Source organism: Quercus suber, unplaced genomic scaffold (assembly GCF_002906115.3).
Source record: "Quercus suber isolate HL8 unplaced genomic scaffold, Cork oak 2.0 scaffold_541, whole genome shotgun sequence".
NCBI classification, from domain to species: Eukaryota; Viridiplantae; Streptophyta; class Magnoliopsida; order Fagales; family Fagaceae; genus Quercus; species Quercus suber.
The window spans coordinates 340,782-348,228 of record NW_027069989.1 but is presented as its reverse complement, the minus strand read 5'-3'; the positions used below and the strand labels follow the sequence as shown (position 1 = coordinate 348,228).

General features: G+C 32.5%; 2 long non-coding RNA genes across 2 annotated transcripts; both read left to right on the top strand.

The window, feature by feature from the left end:
* The first annotated feature begins 587 nt into the window (after positions 1-587).
* LOC136063555 (uncharacterized) lies at positions 588-3,622 on the top strand. Its single transcript, XR_010625177.1, has 3 exons — positions 588-660; positions 753-820; positions 3,500-3,622. It is a non-coding gene; the product is annotated as an uncharacterized LOC136063555 (long non-coding RNA).
* Positions 3,623-3,917: 295 nt separating this feature from the next.
* Positions 3,918-5,302, top strand: LOC136063554 (uncharacterized). The gene is made up of 2 exons (XR_010625176.1): positions 3,918-4,080; positions 4,512-5,302. It is a non-coding gene; the product is annotated as an uncharacterized LOC136063554 (long non-coding RNA).
* Positions 5,303-7,447: the final 2,145 nt, after the last annotated feature.

Sequence of the window (7,447 nt, the reverse complement as noted above, 5' to 3'; positions counted from 1 at the left end):
TATAATTGAAAATTAGGGATATTTCTCTCTATCTCTTTTGGTTTCTCTAACCCCAGGGAACCGTTACAGCATACAAATGATTTTGTATAGTGTCTACTTTTGTCTGAGCGTATATGTGCATAGGCATTAAGTGAAATACTCATGATTTACAATCTTCACAGTATGTAAGGCCCATCTCATTCCACGTGTATGTGATTTGAATTACACAAATACAAAGGGCTGATCTTTGATAGGAAAAAAGGTGAATCTGTAGAAGCCCAAATGTATCAACTTATTAGGAAAAAAACCTTGCTCTTTGGAAGATCTATCTCCTTATTGTTGTTTTGGTCTGTGATTATTATTTTTTGTTTATAATGTGTGTCTTTCTTTTGGTGGGTCCAAGGTGATAGAATCACCGATTTATGTTAGTATAGGTGATGATCAGTTTTTATCATTTTGGTGTTTTGGCGGACAAATAAGATGTAGGTTTCAGGCTATATGATTCTGGTTTTGTTTAATTTTTGGTTCAAAGATGTGTATTGTATGATATTTATTCCTGTGTGCTTATTAAACAATAATTATTCCTGTGTGCTTATTAAACATTATTCCTGTGTAGGTTTAATGAGATGGATCCTTCTATAAGTGGTCGGGGTGCGGAGCCTACATATCGGGATAAGAAAGGTGAAGAAAAACAAATTTCTTAATATTCTAAGGTTATGTCTTCCTTAATAATGTTTACATGCTTGATTGGGTCTCACTCCTTAATGCTGCAGGAGAACGTATATCGAAGGAGGAATTCTTAAAACAGCGAAAGAAAGTAAAAGTAGAAGAGAAGCCCAAGGTACTTAGGAAAAAAACCATGAATTTGTTATACCTACACACACACACACACACACACACACACTTGATTAGTAAGTTACACGCATCTTGTTTGTCTTGAAAGTTGAAACATGACCTTACCCTTCTTCCCATTACTGAGGGTGTTGGAAGTGTCATTTGAGCTAGAGCTCATTGGTGTCATCGTCATCATTTATTATTGTTTCTAGTACTATTGCTACTATTATAATTATAATAATAATAATAATAATTATTTTTATTATTATTATCACAATTTCTGAGGGTGTCACAATTTCTTCCTTTGCTTGCTGCGGGGAGTGGGGGGTGGTATTATTTCTGGATTTTTTTTTTGGGTGAGGGAGGTGTCAAATTTCATTGAAAAAGCTACAGATGAAAACAAGTGTTTCTTGATCTTAAGCCTGCTTGATGCTATGCCAGCACTGTGGTACTATCGCCCTCTCATAGCACATGGGACTCACATGTGAGAGGGTGGTCTCATAAGATACCTTTTGGCCCAACCGTGGCTCTGCAGTGTTTGTCGTACTAAATAGTCAAAAGAATTCCGTTTTAGTAAAATAATTAGATTCTTGTGAGCGAATGAAATTTGTGTTTCGAACTGATAATGTAGGAGTCCAAGAGTTCATTTATGTGTTTATTAAGGTTCATCCCTGTGGCTGATGAAAGTTTCTGTATCTTTTTTCCCCATATTTTGGTGGTCAAGCAAGAAATGTTGCATAATCTTGTTCTGATAGCAATCCCAAAGTTTCCATGCTTTAAATTGTTTAGGATAAAGTATTAGTGCCAGTGAATATCAGCTTCAATCTATTCAACTTTAAATTTCCTTCTTACCCAAATTTTCTGCCTTGGTTACATTTCACCATCACTCTTTTTTTGTGTCATTGGAGTGATCTAATTCTGATCTAATTTGGAGGACCGTAGGAAGCTTCCCTTCTGAATTCATTAGGTTTTATATTATATTTTTGCATCATAATGTTAATTTTTGTTCCCTAAATAAAATATTTTGCATTCATTCACAAATTAAATGCTATGGATGTGACTTTGCAGAAAGTTTACTGTCTATTTATTTCTGCTGAGTAGTTTTCTGCACAACAATTTGGGAAATGTAATTCATGCTGCTAGGTTTTCTTCAGTTATGTGATGCCTATTTTAGCTTTGGCTCACTTAAGCGATGTCTATTTAGGCTTTGGCTGAATAATTTTTTTTTTCCCTGAAAAATCAAAAGATCTGTGGTTTTGACTAATGTTTAGTTAAAATGGTTGAGAGATTGGTTAAAAAAGGAAAAAAAAAAGAAATGATGCCATCTAGCTATGATAGTTTTCCCTTCTCTCTTCCTCTTTTTCCCCCCTTTACATTTCTCATCTCTTGTAAGAACTAAATTGTTTATGGAGAGAGCCAGTTTTGTACCGATTGCAAGCTGATGATGTTCATCGATGCTGTGAAAGCTTTACTTTATGTCATCCCTTTTTCATCTCTTGTGAGATTTTATTAATATTGTAATAGTTGTTTGTAAGTTGTCAAAAAAAAGTTGGTGGTTATGAATACTACTGACTGCCCCAAAAAAAAAAAAAAATTTCAATTTATTCAACTTTAAATTTCCTTCTTACCCAAATTTTCTGCCTTGGTTATATTTCACCATCACTCTTTTTTTGTGTCATTGGAGTGATCTAATTCTGATCTAATTGGGAGGACCGTAGGAAGCTTCCCTTCTGAATTCATTAGGTTTTATATTATATTTTTGCATCATAATGTTAATGTTTGTTCCCTAAGTAAAATATTTTGCATTCATTCACAAATTAAATGCTATGGATGTGACTTTGCAGAAAGTTTACTGTCTATTTATTTCTGTTGAGTAGTTTTCTGCACAACAATTTGGGAAATGTAATTCATGCTGCTAGGTTTTCTTCAGTTATGTGATGCCTATTTTAGCTTTGGCTCACTTAAGTGATGTCTATTTAGGCTTTGGCTGAATAATTTTTTTTTTTCCCTGAAAAATCAAAAGATCTGTGGTTTTGACTAATGTTTAGTTAAAATGGTAGAGAGATTGGTTAAAAAAGAAAAAAAAAAAAAAAAATGATGCCATCTAGCTATGATAGTTTTCCCTTCTCTCTTCCTCTTTTTTCCCCATTTACATTTCTCATCTCTTGTAAGAACTAAATTGTTTATGGAGAGAGCCAGTCTTGTACCGATTGCAAGCTGATGATGTTCATCGATGCTGCGAAAGCTTTACTTTATGTCATCCCTTTTTCATCTCTTGTGAGATTTTATTAATATTGTAATAGTTGTTTGTAAGTTGTCAAAAAAAAGTTGGTGGTTATGAATACTACTGACTGCCCCCAAAAAAAAAAAAACCTATTACAAAGCTTGGCAGAGGTTGAGTTCTGTTTTCAAAGGCTTAAAATGTGATACTGTAGAGGAGGAGATAAAAACTTGCATAAATTTGAGAAGTAAAGGCTTTTAGGTATATTGATTGCATCATGGTTGAGGATCCTAGGGATGATAGTGAGCAATTTTAATTTATTTTCTTTCTGAAATGTTTTAGCTTGTATTTAAAGTTTCTTTCATTGATAACTAAAGTTTTTAAAGGCTTTTAGAAATTTTTTCTAAGGCTTCTTTCCTGGATTTAGTAGATAGTTAATATGCATTTGCTGCATGTTTTTGTCAGGAGATTAAGTTGGAGTGAGGCAAGGGCTTGGCTCAAAAGCGGGAAGCCGAAGCTAGGCTGCAGGAATTGGAATCTGAGAAGGACAAACCATTTGCGCGGACCAGGTAAAACTAATGATACAAGATATCATATTGTAATATATTAATATATATTTTAAATATTTACACGTGTTCTATATTCTGAAAGATGTAGCTGTAGGTTTCTTTTTCTAGTATCTTTCATGTTAATTTTTTTTTTCCAATTCCTATACATTTTATTGTGCCACAGACATTTGGACATCTTGGTTGACAATATGTTTAGAGGATTCTTTTTTTTTTTTTTTTTTTTTTTTTTTTATGTGACTTGGAAGTGTATGGATTAGATGATGGCAATATGCTTTTTATGTGTGTTCTGGAAAAAAGACAACAAGTATTCTCAGCACCAACTGAAAATATGTTCCAAAATTAATTGGTGGCAGTGGTGTGCAGTTGAGCTTCATTTACTGCTCAATAGCAGCAGCTGTTTCCTTTGCAATTGAAATTCTGTACTCATGATGCTTAGTTGTAGAATTCCAACTCTGCAGAGATGCTGTAACAATCCAGGTAATTTTTGTTGCTTGGCTGCGGATTTCAACTCTATGTTGTTGTAAAGAAACATAGTCCTGGCATGTGACCATAGTGATCTTTTAGAATGTCATATGGCCTTATTGAAAGATCTGAAAACTTTTTTTGGCTAAAAGGTCTTTAAACTGACTTTTTTTTAATAGCTTTTTTATATTTTACATGAAGTGGTATTAAAACTTTCCTTAAATGGTTCATTAATAAATGTCCTTAGGACACACGTTAATTGGACTCTTGAACAAATATTTTTCATGATTTTTATCATTCTTGTAACTGAATGGCATATAACAATTTAGTTGAAAGTATAAAAAAGTATTTTCTCATTTCAACTTTGCTTTGGAGGAATTCTGAAAGGAAGAATATGAAGTTGTCATGAATTCTACGTACTTATAATTTGATTCATTTCCAACCAGGATGCTATATGGATTACTGTAGATCCATGAGGATTATAAAATTTTCAGTCGGCAGGCAGTTAAAGACTGACAAGTCCTCTCACTAATGAAGTCCAGATAGGTAAATTGCTTGATGTAGATACCAGCTGAACCTATTATGGGTGTGAAGTAAAGAATACTTTCCATTTTCCTTTGATCACAGTGGTCAAACACTGTGTATCTACTCCAATGATGATCTACTGTTTTTTTTTTTTTTGAAATGGAACTCATGGAATTAAACCAAATAGAAAGGAGTACATCAGAAGGGAGCCAGCAAGTAGCTGGGACCATTACAGCAAATGAGATTGGATTAAAGATGACACAACTGGGGGTGTAACCCCTTTCCAAATAAAGGTGTTTTCATTTCTACGGGCAAAGTGAGCAAGCTCATGTGCAACTTATTATGGTTTCTGTTCAGGTGCTTGAAAGTGCAGTTCTCAAATGTGTCTCGAGTTTGCTGGATCTCTTGGATAATGTGGCCCAGGTCGGTTCTGCTTTATGCAAAATGAAGATGGGTATGGCATGTGGGGGCTAATGGTGCGTACCTTAGCAAATGCAAAATCAGTGGCTAAGATCTCTGCCAAGCTTAAGCGAGAATGCTAGACACAAATTTCCTTGAATATAGTTCTCAAACATGAAACTTACAAGAATGACAATCGTTTTTGGATGCTTGTTAAAAACCCTGACCAAATAATTGAAAATTATAACGAGGCAAAATAGGATTGATTTCAAATTCTGGTGGTCTGTCTTGATCGCCAGCTTACACTCTGAAACTCAGCGTATTGGTAATTTGGAAAGCCCATGTTGGATCATTGACTTATTATGCAAGAAAGTCATTGTTCAAGAAAGGTCACCATCCTCCCCCCCACCCACCCCCCAATTTTTAAATGCATTTCTTAAAGGGTATCACAAGGAGAAAAGAAGTTATTCTCCAAAAATGGATTTTAAAAAATTGAAGTTGAGAAAAAAATTTCGTCACATCCAAAATGACTACCATGTTCTCATTATTTCAATATAATAATAATAATAATAATAATAGTAATAAAAGTTCCTCTCCAAATAGGTTATGTTTCATACTAAGGATGCAAATAAATACAACGAACATGGCAAAGCCAAGTTAACAGAATTCAACATAGTTCATCATCCACCCTTGCTAGGGTGCATGCGGTGTACTATTGGGATGCATTATTAGTCTTATAGGAAAATTAGTCATCGGCCCATGTATCTTATAACCCATATGAAGTTATTAGTTTAGAAAATGCAATATATGATTGAAAATGTAACTTGAATAGATATGTCCCCAACTAGGGACGGAGCCACATTTTGGCTTTGGGTAGCCATGGTCCCCAAAGATTTGAAAAAAAAAAAAATTGAATATATATGTGGGTTCGAGGAAAATAGAACAAGGCACTCTCGAAATCAGAGGGTAATATTTTTGAGTTAGAATCTCAGCATCTCTATTGATGCTTCAGTCTTTTGTATTTGTAGAAGACAGAGTCAGAAGAAAAAGTAAAAACTGAGAAGGAGAAAAAGAGAATGGAGACAAGTGACAGTTTTGATTTCTAAGTTAGCTACCATTTTTTTTTAAAAATATTATGAAGCTTAGAGTGCCACGTTGATCTAAAAAACAAAAACAAAGAGCCACTACACCTTTTTAAAAACAAAAACAAAGAGCCACTACACCTTTTTATTTTATTTATAATAAGTCCATAGTTAAAATTTTTCTCTCTTATTAAAAAAAAAAATCTTTTTATCTTTTTTGTTTTTTTTTTTTTTTTTTGAGAATCAAATTCTTTTTATCTAATAGTTAAAGGTTGTGTATATGTGATTTTTATTTATTTATGGTATTATAAATTTAAAGTATGAATCATTACTCTTGTCTCATATATTGGTAATTTGGTATTTTTTATTAATTTGTGATGAGAAGTATAAATTTTTGTAGTTATTAGAGATGTATGTCAAATTTATTATTTTTCTTTAATCTTTAATAATTTTAATGATTCTTTAACATACATCATATTATTAGTGACTTTTCATCTTATTAATTTTTCTACCTAAGTATTTACTTATATTTCTGGATAAATTGTGTTAAAAATAGGTATAATTTTAGTTTGCTTGGCGTAGTGATGCATGATATACAAATTACATTATATTATTAAAAAAGCCGTTTTTATGGATAAATTCATAATTTTCGTGATTGTGAAAAAATAAATTTAGTTTTCTCGCATTGAAATGTGGTACTGCTAGAACAAATAAATTTATAAATTAAAAAAATAATAAATTTATAAGTGAGAAAAGCTGGCTATTGAGATACTCTTTATCAACAAACATTTTTTTTTCTTTATTTTGTTTATTTTCTCTTTGTCACACAATTTCTCTTCTCTCTCATGCACAATCCAAATGAATCGACAGTGACACAGTGTGACGAATGATGTTAATGGAGGTTGATCGGAAATGATGGTTGAAATAGAGGATTCATGTTTTGTGAGTCGGCCGATTTGTGCATTGTTGACATCTATGGCGAATATGTAGTTGACGTGGGTTTGACGTGAGTAGTGTTTGTTGATATAGAATTGAGGGGGGAAAAAAGATATTTAAATAGAGAAAATAATTTATAGCTAGATTGCATTGAGTCTAATACTAATACTCTTAGACACGTTAACAAATGAAGAAACACTTAAATCTCATAAATAATATTATTTTTCAAAAAAAAATACCATAAATTAAAAATTGGACCAAAAATGTATTTTAGTAATTTTAAAAAATTAGGAAATAATACTATAAATTATGTAATAATAAAAATATATCAACAATAATTTATTTGTTTTTTTGGGTCTTTTAACTAAACAATATTTGCTTGAACGAGTTTTCCATTAGCAAATACGCTCCTACTTCCTCGTACTGTCCCACTCACAGCT